At 38.6% G+C, this 15,671-nt stretch overlaps 1 pseudogene; it reads right to left on the bottom strand.

The window, feature by feature from the left end:
• Positions 1 to 13,327: 13,327 nt before the first annotated feature.
• LOC109569090 (olfactory receptor 9G19-like) lies at positions 13,328 to 14,266 on the bottom strand (annotated as a pseudogene).
• Between the last annotated feature and the right edge of the window lie 1,405 nt (positions 14,267 to 15,671).

The raw sequence follows: 15,671 nt of genomic DNA, 5'->3' as shown, positions 1-15,671 counted from the left end.
TATAATGGATTTCTTCTCATTAATACCCAAAGCACAGATGCTTTAGTCATATATCCCAGGTTTTGTAAACTTGTTTTAACTTAAATTTTTATAATCCTCCCTCTTACCACTTCTCTTCATCTATTAGAACTTCATCCAAAGTGTATTAGTTACATGATTGATTCCCATACATCCTGGGAGCTTCACAGTTATAATGCCATTGTTATTCAGTTGTACAATACAACTTTCTAAATATACTCAAACTTAATAGAATTATCTTGGGTGGAGTTTTTGGCTATTATATTCAGTTCAGTTGCTTAGTCGTGTCCAACTCTTTGTGACCCCATGGACTGCAGCATGCCAGGCCTCCCTGTCCATCGCCAACTCCCGGAGTTCACTCAAACTCATGTCCATAAAGTCGGTGATGCCATCCAACCATCTCATCCTATCATCCCCTTCTCCTCCTGCCTTCAATCTTTCCCATCATCACAGTCTTTTCAAATAAGTCAGTTCTTCAACATCAGGTGGTCAAAGTACTGGAGTTTCAGCTTCAGCATCAGTCCTTCCAATGAATATTCAGGACTGATTTCCTCTAGGATGGACTGGTTGGATCTCCTCGCAAGTCCAAGGGACTCTCAAGAGTTTTCTCGAACACCACAGTTCAAAATCATCAATTCTTCGGTGCTCAGCTTTCTTTATATTGATAATGTATAAAAGGGTGCATTGTAGGTTCTTCCCTTTAGGTCCAGTGGCTAAGACTTCAGTCTCCCAATGCAAGATGCCCAGGTTCAATCCATGTTCAGGAAACTAGATCCCATAACGAAGAGTTGGCATGCTGCAACTAATAGATCCTTCATGCTACAACGAACATCAAAGATGTCTTGCAATGAAACTAAGACTTGATGCAGCCCAAAAAATTAATAAACATAAATATTAAAAGAAGAAAAAGTAACTATGTGAAAAATAAATGATTAAGAAGGCTATAGACACCATCTCAATAGTTACCAAAAATTTTCTATGCTACATTATCACTTGACTAAAGAATAAAAAATATCTGAGACTTATTAAGCTCATTTAAAAAAAAGTTTACATCAGAGTACAGTTCATTTACAATGTTGTGTTAGTTTCAGGTGTACAGTAAAGAAAATTCATTATATATATCTCCACTCTTTCTTAGATTCCTTTCCTATAGGCCATTGTAGAGTATTGACTAGGGTTTCCTGTGCTATACAGCCTGTCCTTATTATTTATAGACTTTATGTGTAGTGTGGTGTGCACGCATGCTCAGTCTTGTCCAGTTCTTTGTGACCCTATGAACTATAGCCCCCCAGACTCCTCTGTCCATGGGATTTTCCAGCAAGAATACTGGAGTAGTTTGCCATTTCCTCCTTCAGGGGATCTTCCCTACGAAGGGATCAAACCCACGTCTCTTATATCTCCTGCATTGATGGAAGGGTTCTTTACCACTAGCATCACCTGGGAAGCGCCTATATTCATCCATGTGGCTGTAAATGCCATTATTTTATTATTTTTATGATTGAATAATATTCTACATGTACCACCATAAACATAATATTCCTTTTTAATAGAATATAATTTGGGGAACAAAACTAAAATATCTGCACAGACCAATTACTACTCTTTTATGACTGCCCTCTAAAGAGGAATATAACTAAAAAGAAAAAAAAGCTCTGGTCTATGCCAAAAGTTTTCCTAGAAGAAGAGATATTTATATGACCCTGTAAAATGAATCCAATTCTGGACCCTTGTCAAGGGTAATGTGAGAGAGGAGAGGATTTTCATGACAAGAAAAAACACATATCAGATCCTTAACATGAGAGTCTGGTGAGCTAAGAAACTAAGAATGGTCAACTTGGACTCTGGGAGAGGAGAGGGTGGGATGATTTGGGAGAATGGCATTGAAACATGCATAATATCATATATGAAATGAATCGCCAGTCCAGGTGTGATGCATGATACAGGATGCTCGGGGCTGGTGCACTGGGATCACCCAGAGGGATGGTATAGGGAGGGAGGTGGGAGGGGGGTTCAGGATGGGGATCACAAGTACACCCGTGGTGGATTCATGTTGATATATGGCAAAACCAATACAATATTGTAAAGTAATTAGCCTCCAATTAAAATAAATAAATTTACATTTAAAAAAAAAAAAGGAAGAAAGGGGTGGAGAGAGGAATCAGGAATGAATCGTAAGAGTTATCCATTCACTAAGCTTACTGGAAGCCATATAGGGAATTGAGGTCTTGAAACCAACACAAATGGGAACACTGCCATCATGAGGAAGCAACATGGTCAGATGTATATTTTCAGGGTTCATTTTGACTGCAAATCAGAGAATGGACTGAAAGAGAGGAAAAGTTCCCTCTAAACAGAAATTTCTCTGAAATTCTTAGTTCTTTATTCCCTACTGAGGCTACCTTCCAATAAAGATAAGAAAGAGGCACTAAGAAGTCTTGGGGAAATTACTACAGCTTACATAAACTGGGAACTTATGGTAACAAACTCAATGACTCTCAGTTTCAATTCCTCTTCTAACCAGGAATGTGTACTAATATAGCAATTTAACCTCCAAACACTAGGAAAGTCTTAAAGACAAGATCTTTTCAAGTTATTAGTTAACAGTGGAAGCATCTTTTCTGTATTTTTACACAAGAAGGTCCAAAATGTTGGAAAGAGTGAATAAATAAATTTGGTGGAACTTTTAGGACATTCTATTAAAAGACCAAATCATGTAGTCATCATTCTGAGATCACAGATTAATCATGTTATACATTGTGCATGTGTGCAGTTTGCTAAGTCACTTCAGTCTGACTCTTTGCGATGCTATGGACTGTAGCCCATGAAATGAACTCTCTAATGGGCTTCCCTGGTGGTTCAGATGGTAAAGAACTCACCTTCAGTGCAGGAGACTCGGGGTCAGTCTCTAAAATAGAGAGGTAATTAACCGCAAATCAATGATCTATGTGATTAATGTTTTTTAAATGACTTAAAAAAAAAAAACTGATTTCATGAAATCAAGAGTAGATTCTCTTATTATACCCTTTGATCTGGGATGATCTTGTGGTTTGCACTGACAAATAGTTTGCCACATTGGCAGCACCATGTAGATATTAAGCACCGATCTCAAGAAACACTGGGCTTCCCTAGTGGCTGAGACAGTAAAGCATCCATCTGCTGTGCAGGAGACCCAGGTTCGATCCGTGGGTCAGGAAGATCCCCCAGAGAAGGCAAGGCTACCCACTCCATCATTCTTGCCTGAAGAGTTCCATGAACATAGGAGCCTTACAAGATACAGTTCATGGGGTCACAAAGAGTCAGACATGACTGAGCAACACACATACAAGAAACATTACCTGCCTCTATTCTTACTTTTGAAATTCTGACACCACCATATAAATAAGCCTTAGTTAGATTGCTGAAAGATGAGACATCTGATTACATTCTCTTTTGGACCTCCTTTCTCACAGCAAGCTGGACCCCAGTCATATGAGCAAGTCCATTCTTCCTCACCTAGCCCTCGCTAACATAACAGCTGAGCAGAGACCATCAGCAAGCCCAGCTGGAAACAGACAGGGCTGGCATAGTCAGTCTTGCATAGCTGCACAGTTGGAATGGCACCTGAGTTCAAATCCTGATTGGATTACTTGATGGGTCTGTAATCGTGAGCGAGTCTTTTAATAACCTCCAACCCACACTTTTTCATGTTTAAGAAATGAGAAAAATATCAGTGATATGTACATAAAAGTGTCACCAGAAAATATCATTAAGTAACAGCTATTTTCATTCCGAGAAAAATGAGTAATGCTTGACTTATCTTTTAAATCTGACCTCAAGAAAAAACAATGTGGCTAAGTTTCCCAAGGAAACCATTTAAGCCAGAATAATGGTGTCCCCCATAATCTTTCTAAAACCCGGAAAAGTAATATATACATATTTGCCTACTCACAAGTACTCAGCAAAGGATCGGCAGGCTTTGAAACGCACATTTTAGTGCCTTGACTTGATGGGGGCAGAGTCTGATGCTAATCACCTATGTGTGTGTCTGTGTTTTTCCTTTTTGTTTCTTTTTTTATGGAGGTAGAGCTGGTTTGCAGTAGTGCCTTAGTTTCAGGTGTATAGCACAGTGATTCAGTTCTCTTTCTGCCTATATTTCAAGATTATTACAAGATATAATTTCCTGTTCTGTACAGTGAATCCTTTTGTTTACCTATTAGGACTATGGGATCAACAGATACAAACATGTGTGCTTTAAAGAATGCCAGTGTCCTCCCTGGCACAATTTCACCCCAGGAAAAATTAGTTGATCCTTTTCCAGCATTCAGTTCCTAAGATTTCATTTATTAACATCCATTATAGAATCTATTATAAATATAAGAGTAGAAAGGTTGTCTACAACATCATGTATAAGAACAGGTTAGAATTAGTCCTCAGTCATGTCCGACTCTTTTGTGACCCCATGGACAGTAGCCCACCAGGTTCCTCTGTTCATGGAATTCTCTAGGCAAGAATACTAGAATGGGTTGCCATTCCCTTCTCCAGAAGAACAGATTAGCAATCCTTAAATATGCATGTAGTTTTGGATACATGGGCCATTCTCATCATCTTGATTGAAGAGAGAGATGCGATGCACCACAGAAAAAGAGAACTCCTCTTTTCACTTTAAGATTCTCACATTCTTATTTCCCTAAAAATCAATCATGTGAGCTTGTTTATTCTAATTGCCACTTCCTGGTTCTTTACCTGACTTGGATTAAATTTGTAGACTCGTGGATCTCTTTGAGAACACATTAAAAGGACTATTACCTTCTTCCCAGCATCCAAAATTTCCTGTGTTTAAATAAACAACAACTGGGAGATGACTGTGGCTCACACCATGAAGCCCTTATTGCCGAATTCAGACTTAAACTGAAGAAAGTAGGGAAAACCACTAGACCATTCAAGTATGACCTAAATCAAATCCCTTACACTTATACAGTGGAAGTGAGAAATAGATTCAAGGGATTAGATCTGATAGACAGAATACCTGAAGAACTATGGACAAAGGTCTGTGACATTGTACAGGAGGCAGTGATCAAGACCATCCCTAAGAAAAGGAAACACAAAAAGATAAAATGGTTGTCTGAGGAGGTCTTACAAATATATGTGAAAAGAAGAGAAGCAAAAAGCAATGGGGAAAAGAAAAAAAAGAATTCCCATTTGAATGCAGAGTTCCAAAGAATAGCAAAGAGAGATAAGAAAGCCTTCCTCAGTAATCAATGCAAAGAAATACAGGAAAACAATAGAATGGGAAAGACTAGAGATCTCTTCAAGAAAATTAGAGATACCAAGGGAATATTTCATGCAAAGATGGCCACATAAAGGACAGAAATGGTATGAACCTGACAGAATCAGAAGATATTAAGAAGAGGTGGCAAGAATACACAGAACTGTACAAAAAAGATCTTCATGACCCAGATAATCACGATAGTGTGATCATTCACCTAGAGCCAGACATCCTGGAGTGTGAAGTCAAGTGGGACTTAGGAAACATCAGTACAAACAAAGCTAGTGGAGGTGATGGAATTCCAGTTGAGCTATTTCAAATCCTGAAAGATGATGCTGTGAAAGCGCTGCAGTCAATATGCCAGCAAATTTGGAAAACTCAGCAGTGGTCACAGGACTGGAAAAGGTCAGTTTTCATTCCAATCCCTAAGAAAGGCAGTGCCAAAGAAAGTTCATACTATTATACAATTGCACTCATCTCACAATGCTATCAAAGTAATGCTCACAATTCTCCAAACCAGGCTTCAACAGTACATGGACTGTTAACTTCCAGATGTTCAAGCTGGATTTAGAAAAGGCAGAGGAACCAGAGATCAAAATGCCAACATCCACTGGATCATCAAAAAAGCAAGAGAGTTCCAGAAAAACACCTACTTCTGCTTTATTGACTATGCCAAGGCCTTTGACTGCATGGATCACAAAAAACTGTGAAAAATTCTTAAAGAGACGGGACTACCAGACCAACTCACCTGCCACCTGAGAAATCTGTATGCAGGTCAAGAAAGTGCCTGGAGCCAGCGTGAAGAACTCCACCCGTGGAAAAGGACATGAGGAAGGAGGCTCAGCACATGCAAAGGCAGGATCGAGCCTCAGGAGTCCCCCTGGAAATTCTTGAGCATCTATCCCCAAAACCAAATCCTGCCTACTTTCTGCTTTGTGCTCTCACCTACACCTCTGACTTTACGGGGGGCTGTCCCCCACCACCTCTCTCTGAAAAAAGAGTTAACTTATAGTTCTAGTTAATAAAGTTCCTGGGCATGACAAGAGTGTTTCAACCTACAAACTTCTTTGGAAGTCCTCTAGCCTGCCTGAATAGGTTCTTCCGGCCACATGTGATTTTCAGAGCCTCCCAACTGTGAGAGGCATGAGATGTTCTAAACTGTCTAAATACAGATTCCTTTGAGCAGTTAAAAGATTGATTAGAAATTGTATTGGTGAAGGGCTTTTCACTTTTGGGGCCAATGTTTGCTACTAAGTTTCCATATCCCTTACCTACTATATCCCTGGCAGTGTATTGATTAATATAATTGGTGTATAGGAATGTAAGTAGTAGCTTTAATGTTTGTAACCTTGGACCCTTGAGTTAATTCTTTTATTGTTATAGCCCACCACACCTTTGCCCTATAGGAATGTAACTTTATCTAATGCTTTCGGAGGGCACCTGACTTTAGAATAATCACCTTTAGAGAAAAATAAGTTTTCTGAAAAAAGGATCTTAAAATATTGACAGGCCTCCAGGCCAGAAGATGATGTAAATCACCTAAACTTTTGCATATGATAAGTTTGCAGGAAGAAAGCCTGGCTTACTGCTGACTCTACCCTTTCCCCCATTATCCTCTATGCACAACTTAAGGTATAAAAACTACTTTGGAAAATAAAATGCGGGCCTTGTTCACCGAAACTTGGTCTCCCCATGTCGTTCTTTCTCTCACCTTCTGGCTGAATTCCCATCTGTAGCGTGGAGGCTCATCAAGCCTACTAATTGTGCCTGGGCTTCTAAGATCTGACTGGGGAGGCCTTAGTGTCTCCTCTCCTTCTGGAGAACGGGAGGACGCCTGTGGCCTATGTAGGTGACGTAAATTCCTTGTATTGGAATTTTATTAGCTTTCCACGTAAACCAAGTTATTCAGCCTCTTTTCTCCACTGAATTTTCCTACTGAGATATCCTTATTTAACCACTCTTTATATCTTTAATTAACATTTAAATAAGCTGTTGTTTCCTGATCGCTGATGCCGTCCCCGCTTCGAATTCCCTGGATCAACCTGGGCTGGACCCCTATAAGAAAGTAACAGTTAGAACCAAAAATGAAGAAAACAGACTGGTTCCAAACTGGGAAAGGAGTATGTCAAGGATGTATATTGTTACTCTGCTTATTCAACTAATACGCAGATTATATCATGTGAAATGCTGGGATGGATGAAGTGCATGCTGGAATCAAGATTTCTAGGAGAAATATCAGTAACCTCAGATATACAGATGACACCACCCTTATGGCATAAAGAGAAGAACTAAAGAGCCTCTTGATGAAAGTGAAAGAGGAGAGTAAAAAGATGGCTTAGAACTCAACCTTCAGAAAACTGAAATAATGTCATCTGATCCCATCCCTTCATGGCAAATAGATGGAGAAACAATGGAATCAGTGAGAGACTGCTTTTTTGTGGGAGTGGCAGGGGGCTCCAAATTCACTGCAGATAGTGACTGTAGCTATGAAATTAAAAGACACTTGCTTCTTTGAAGAAAAGCTATGGCCAACCTGGATAGCAAGCTAAAAAGCAGGGATATTACTTTGCCAACAAAGGTCCATAGAGTCAAAGCTATGGATTTTCCAGTAGTCATGTATGGATGTGAGAGTTGGGCTATAAAGAAAGCTGAGCACTGAAGAATTGATGCCTTTGAACTGTGGTGTTGGAGAAGACCTTTGAGAGTCCCTTGGACTGCAAGAAGACCCAACCAGTCCCTCTTAAAGGAAATTAGTCTTGAATATTCATTGGAAAGACTGATGTTAAAGCTGAAACTCTAATACTTTGGCTATTTTATGTGAAAAACTGACTCATTGGGAAAGACCCTGGTGCTGGGAAAGATTGAAGGCAGGAGGAGAAGAGGAAGACAGAGGATGAGATGGTTGGATGGCATCACTGATTTTACGGACACGACTTTGAGCAAGCTTCAGGAGTTAGTGATGGACAGGGAAGTCTAGTGTGCTGCAGTCCATGAATTCTCAAAGAGTAAGACACAACTGAGAGACTGAATTGAACTGAAACAATCAAAAGTTTTGAGAGATGACAAATCCTTAGATATCTATTCGTTGACTCAGTAGTTATGATTTTTAGGTTAAAAACTCAACTCCTAAAAGATTCCTAAATTCTTTGCAATGTTAGTAATCTATAATTATGAAATGAGTGATGAATACTTTGAACTTCACATGTTTACAGCTGAATTCCTAGCCCTCACTCCCCCAAACAGATTGAACTGCTCATTTATCTTATTAGTAGTAAATTCTACTGAAGCCACACATTTGGAATCAACCTACTCTCCTTCTCTCCTGCCTCTTCTTCAAAATTCCAAGGAATCCTCATGTCCCTGCCTTCAAAACATTCCCTGAATCTGAGTCCTTCTCATCACCTGCACTGGCAGCATCTTGGTCAAACTACTACCATTTTTGCCAAAAATATTGCAAAATCCTTCAAACTGGTCTACACATTTGTTCCTCTATAGTTTATTTTCAATGTATCAGTCAGTATTGTTGTTTACAAAAATAAGGGAATTCATGTAACTCTTGTTCTTAAAATAAAAAAAAAAAAAAAACCTACAACTTTACTAGTTTATTTAAAGTCAAAGTCTGTGCAGTGGCCCTAATGTCCTTCACAAGCAGGCCCCCCATTACCTACAGAGCCTTACTCACTTCTCCTTTATTTCTGTTTCAACCTCATAGACTTTCTCAATGTTTCTTAAGAATAGCAGCCCCGGCCCAGCATCAGATATATTGGATCTATCTGTTCCCAGTGTGAACACTATTCCCCAGATGTTTTCAAGACTCACACTCTCATCTTCTTTAAGTTTCTATCAAATGACACTTTCTGGCATTTCTGCCCATCCTCATCAATCTATTTTAAATTTTATATTCCCTTCCCATCAACAATCCCCATCCTTATTATTCTGCTCAGATCCTGCCCTTTTTCCCCAGACATAAGATTCTGATGCTGGGAAAGACTGAAAGCAAAAGGAGAAGGGGACGGCAGAGGTTGAAATGGCTAGATAGCATCATTGGCTCAATGGACATGGATTTGAGCAAACTCCGGGAGACAGGGGAGGACCTGGGAGTCTGGAGTGCTGCAGTCCATGGGGTCACTTACAGAATCAGTCAGTGACTGGACAACAACTGCAATCTTCTCCTTTTGCTTAAGTTTATTGTTCCTCTTTCTTCACCAGAATGTAACAACACAGGTCAGAAAGACTTTTCTGTTTTGTTTATTGCTGTATTCCGAAGTATAGAACAGTTCCTAGCATGTAATTGGCACTTAATAAATTCTTCTAAAATTAATTAATGAGTAATTACCTTTATAATTTAAAGACGTCTCCTTTCTAACCTTGCTCAAACTCCCCAGGACACATCTTCCCTCAAGTGGTCAGTGTATTATGTCACTAATGAAAAGGAAGAGTAAATAAAGAGAAGATTCATAACCACCAAGATGGACTAAAATAATTTCTGAATTGGAGATAAATTGCAATTTAAAAATGAATAAAATAAGCAACAAAGAAAACGTCAGAGCCAGTCCTGTTGAGCCTCCCATATAAAAGGACTTCATATGTTGTGTGATCCCTGAAGCACCTCTGTCCCTTTCTCCCTTCACTGGAGCACTTAAAATTTGAGGGAAGAATGCATCCTTCTAGCACCAGAAAATAAGGACCAAGAAGGAAAATATCACACACTAGCTGTTTGAACAGCACAGCATTCTCAGAACCACTAGAGTCAAAAAAGCATGTCTTTTTTTGCCTCTTATTTTCTCTACTATGTACATGGATATATGATGATCCACCATAACTACCAGACTGAATTAGAACTCTAAATGAGGGGCACATATAACATGAACGAAATTCAAGTTAGAAGACTCTGTGTGTGTGTGTGTGTGTGTGTGTGTGTTTGCATAAGAATGACCCTTTGAGAGCCAGGCCAGACTCTGTCTGAGGTCACAGAAAGCCAGAGCACTTAGCTGCCCCTAACCCTGGTTGCTTACTCTTGATCAGGAAGGACACTCCAGGAAGCAACACCCTCTTCCCTCTCCTCTGATGCTTTGGGGAGCTGTGTTAGATCTAATATAAGTGTTTCCTCAGTAGTCCACTGGGATCTCTTCTGCAGTTCATCCCAGAAATATGTGCCTCCTTCTCCAAAGACACAATTGGAGGTCATTTGGAGCATGGGGATAATATATTAATTAGGATATGGTAAAATGAGGAGCGTTTCATTAAAAGTCCACTCTCAAAATGAATATGTCAAATGTAATCATACCTGTGTGTGACTGTGTGTGTGGGCTTCCCAGGTGGCGCTAGGGTAAAGAACCTGCCTGCCAATGCAGGAGACCTAGGAGAAGCAGTTTCAATCCCTGGGTTGGGAAGATTACCTGGAGAGGGGCATGGCAACCCACAGTATTCTTGCCTGGAGCACCACACGGACAGAGGAGCCTGGCAGGCTATGGTCCATAGGGTTGCAGAGATGGACACGACTGAATTGACTAGGCACACACAGCATTTGCATGATTAAAAAAAAAAAAAAAAACTCTCCAAATTGTACTAATTGGACTTTTATAGATATTATCATGTGATTCATAGTGTTTTTCCCTCTCCTATGTTTCACTATCTGTCCAGGCTACACTTCCTCATTCATTTCATTCATTCATCAGGAAACACTACCCATTCTTGGGGCCATGGCTTGAATTGCAACCCTCTAAAATTCATGTATTGAAGATGTAACTTCCAGTAAATTCAAATGTGACTGAATTTGGAGATAGAGCCTTTATAAAGGAAATTCAGTTAAAATGAGATGGTTAGAACGAACCTTAATACAATCTGACTGGTATCTTTATAAAAACAAACAAAAATGGAAACAGGAAAAGAGATACCAGGGACGCTTTTGCATGCACACACACACACACACACACACACACACACACACAGAAATCCAAGCCAGGAGAAAGTAAGAAAGTGACCAAGTGCCAGCAAAGGAAAAAGACGTCAGAACAAACCAACCATGCTGGCTCATTGATCTTGGCCTTTCAGCCTCCAGAGTTGTGAGAAATATATTTCAATTGTTTATGACAGTCTCTGGTATTTTGATATGGCAGCCCTAACAAACTCTAAATCCTCTCTTGGATGTAAAGCTTTTGAAATCTTTTTACCTCTAATTATCTATCTTTATCTCCTTCTCCATTTCTGTTTCATAGAGCAGCTCTTCTTTTGCCCTTCATTCTTTTGTTTCTTTGGGAAAATATTATTTTATTAGAAGCTTGCCATAACTCTAAATATAGTCGTTCTTTCCTATATATGCTGTCAAGGAAATCTTTGTATCACAGTAAGCAAAAATATGAAAATCAGAAAAGAAAAGCAAATTTATTTTGAATGGCATTTTACAGTAGATATTGTACTTATGAACTTTCAACTAGCACTAACTCATAACAAATGAATAAGTATCTCTGGAATCAAAAAATCTGTGTTTGTGTTCTTTTATCTTATCTATGATTTATCTGATTGGAACGAAGAGATTTCATCTGTCTAGTCATGACAGTGATTGCATAACCAATACTATTATTCTATATTAGATTATAATATTATACTTACAATTAATTAATTAATTAATAAGCTGTCAATTGTAATTAAAAAAAAAAAAACTTCTCAGAATTCCAGTAATACTATAAACTCTGTTCTGAGCTAGCATGCCTAGTAGTTTTTCCAATTGCCACAGACTGATTTATTTAAAAAAATATTCAAGAACACCAGTGCTGACTTAAAAAGACAATACAGGCTGGTATTTCTACATTATTCAGTGCTGACTTAAAAAGACAATACAGGCTGGCATTTCTACATTATTCAGTGATTTTATCTTTTGCTTAATTTATTTATTTCTGAGATTTACAGACTGTTATCAATAAAATTACAATTAATAAGCTGTCAATTGTAATTAAAAAAAAAAAAAACTTCTCAGAATTCCAGTAATAATATAAACTCTGTTCTGAGCTAGCATGCCTAGTAGTTTTTCCAATTGCCACAGACTGATTTATTTAAAAAAATATTCAAGAACACCAGTGCTGACTTAAAAAGACAATACAGGCTGATATTTCTACATTATTCAGTGCTGACTTAAAAAGACAATAAAGGCTGGTATTTCTACATTATTCAGTGATTTTATCTTTTGCTTAATTTATTTATTTCTGAGATTTACAGACTGTTATCAATAAAATAGAAACTAATCTGTAAAACACAAAACAAGCAAAAAAAAAAAAAAAAAACACCTCTCTGTTTACCAAGTTCAGTTCAGTTCAGTTCAGTCGCTCAATTGTGTCCGACTCTTTGCGACCCCATGAATCGCAGCATGCCAGGCCGCCCTGTCCATCACCAAACTCCCAGAGTTCACTCAAACTCATGTCCATCAAGTCGGTGATGCCATCCAGCCATCTCATCCTCTGTCATCCCCTTCTCCTCCTGCCCCCAATCCCTCCCAGCATCAGAGTCTTTTCCAATGAGTCAACTATTCGCATCAGGTGGCCAAAGTATTGGAGTTTCAGCTTCAGCATCAGTCCTTCCAATGAACACCCAGGACTGATCTACTTTAGAATGGACTGGTTGGATCTCCTTGCAGTCCAAGGGACTCTCAAGAGTCTTCTCCCTTGGCAAACCACTTCAGTATTCTTGCCTTGAGAACCCCATGAACAGTATGAAAGGGCAAAATGATAGGATATTGAAAGAGGAACTCTCCAGGTCGGTAGGTTCCCAATATGCTAGTGGAGATCAGTGGAGAAATAACTCCAGAAAGAATGAAGGGATGGAGCCAAAACAAAAACAATACCCAGTTGTGGATGTGACTGGTGATAGAAGCAAGGTCTGATGCTGTAAAGAGCAATATTGCATAGGAACCTGGAATGTTAGGTCCATGAATCAAGGCAAATTGGAAGTGGTCAAACAGGAGATGGCAAGAGTGAACGTCAACATTCTAGGAATCAGCAGACTAAAATGGACTGGAATGGGTGAATTTAACTCAGATGACCATTATACTTATTGTTTACAAAGCCTTTGCTAAAGAAACCTTGCTCTATCTAACATTTTCCCCAAGGAATCTTTAACATCTTTATTTCTTAAGCTATAGATCAAGGGATTCAACAAGGGAATCACCACTGTGTAGAACACAGACACCACTTTATCCCTCTCCAGGGCATAGCTCGTACTTGACCGGGAGTAAATGAAGAGAATTGACCCATAGTACAAGGTGACAGCTGTCAGGTGACAGCCACTGGTGGAGAAGGCCTTCAAGCGGCCTTGGGTGGAGTTGATCTTCAAGAGGGCAGCAATGATGAAGAAATAGGAGGCAAGGATAAGCATGGCAGGAGTGATGACGTTGGAGGCAAGTATGAAATACAGCACAGCCTGGTAGCTTTCCTTCACATCACAGGCCAACTTGACAAGGGGGTGGGGGGCAGGTCACAGAAGAAATCATCAATGACGTTGTTCCTGCAGAAGCTCAAGGTAAATGTTTCACTGGTGATGATGGATGAGTTCACAAAGCCACTAAAGTAGGCAGCTGAAACAAGACTGGCACATAAATTTGGGGACATGGCCTGGGAGTAAAGCAACGGGTTAGAGATGGCCACATAGTGGTCATAAGCCATGGCAGCCAACAGGTAATGCTCGCTGTAGGCCAGTCCAGCAGAGAAAAAGAACTGAGCTAGGCAGCCAGCAAAAGAGATGCGCTTGTCGTCAGAGATGCAGGTCATTAGGATTTGGGGGACATAGACGGAAGCATACCAGAGATCCAGGAATGAAATATTCCCAATGAAGAAATACATGGGTGTGTGGAGCCAAGAATCAGCACAGATCAGAGAAATCAGGGTGATGTTCCCTAAAAGACTGCTGATATATATAATGAGGAAGATATAAAAGAGAACTCTGTAACCACGGGTCTGTCGTAAATCCTAAAAGTATGAACTCCTTCACTGTGGTATAATTTTTTTCATCCATTGAGTCTGAGCTTTTTTTTCATTCTTTTCTGTAAAAAAATGATCAGTATGTCATGATTTAAGGTATTGATGTTATCAGCTTCCCCATTATATGTCATTTTAGATTGTTTAAATACTCAACTGATGCATATACCATGTTCATTTAAAAAAAATTTGTTTATGCTGAACTGGAAATTATTCCTGTTAGAAAACTGTAAAATCTTTCTATGCTGCCTTGAAAGATCAAATTATGAACATAATATAGTATGTCACCATACATTTTTTTTCTAATCATTCTCCTTTTGAGAGATGGTGATTTATTCATCTTCTTTTCTGTTCGCAGCTAGAGTGATTGGGGAGCACGTGGAAGACATTAAAAAGGGAGTTTGCATTTGAGCTCTTAAATTCTTTTACTAGTGAATTACCTGAAGAAGCATACTTTTATTAGTCTAGCTACACTTTGGGATAACCTTGAAAGTGCATTTATGTAAATTTCTTTGAAGGTAATACTTATATTTTATTTAACTGTTTATCCATAAAACCAAGAACACAACTAAAAATAAAGTAAAACAATAATAATAAAATGTATAACTAGAATAATACAACAGGTTTACTTAGATAATAGGAATTTGAGACCATATCTATGTATGTATGACATTCAAATGCATGCTGAAAGGAAGTTAAAATATTGATCAATGGATAATTGTGTTCAAAACGTGGTTTAATTTCCTATAGAAATAAAAATTAAAAACAAAAAAACTAAACTTAACAAACTGAATGATTTGGGGGAATGTGGTAGGTAGAATATGGCCCATTAAGATGTTCAAGTTCTTTTTCTTGAAGTTTAGTTGATTTACATTATTACATTAATTTCAGGTGTACAGCATAATGATTCAGCATTTTTACAGATTATACTCTATTAAAAGTTATTACAAGAGACTTGCTATGATTCTCTGTGCTATACGTTGTATCTTTGTTGCTTATCTATTTTATACATAGTAATTTGTATCTCTTAATCCCATATTCCTAATTTGTCCCTTTACCTTGGTTTCCCCATTGGTATAACCACTAGTTTGTTTCTTGTAGCTGTAAGTCTATTTCTGTTTTGCATATATATTCATTTGTATTTTTAAATTCTACAATGTGATGTCATACAGTATTTGTCTTTATCTTACTTCATTTAGTATTTTCTAGATTAATCTACATTGTTGTAAATGGCAGAATTTCATTAATTTTTGTAGCTCACAATATTCTGCTATGTACATACGTATATTACATCTTTACCCATTCATCTGTTGCTGGGCACTTGCATTGCTTCCATATCTTGTCTTTTGTAGATAGTGCTGCTGGGAACATTGGGATGCACGTATCTTTTCAAATTAGTGCTTTACTAATTGCTGGTACATGGGGATGTACTTTATGGGGAA

This window comes from Bos indicus, chromosome 15, assembly GCF_029378745.1.
Source record: "Bos indicus isolate NIAB-ARS_2022 breed Sahiwal x Tharparkar chromosome 15, NIAB-ARS_B.indTharparkar_mat_pri_1.0, whole genome shotgun sequence".
Classification (NCBI taxonomy): domain Eukaryota; kingdom Metazoa; phylum Chordata; class Mammalia; order Artiodactyla; family Bovidae; genus Bos; species Bos indicus.
Note: the sequence above shows the minus strand (reverse complement) of the source record. Positions and strands in the feature narration are given on the sequence as shown.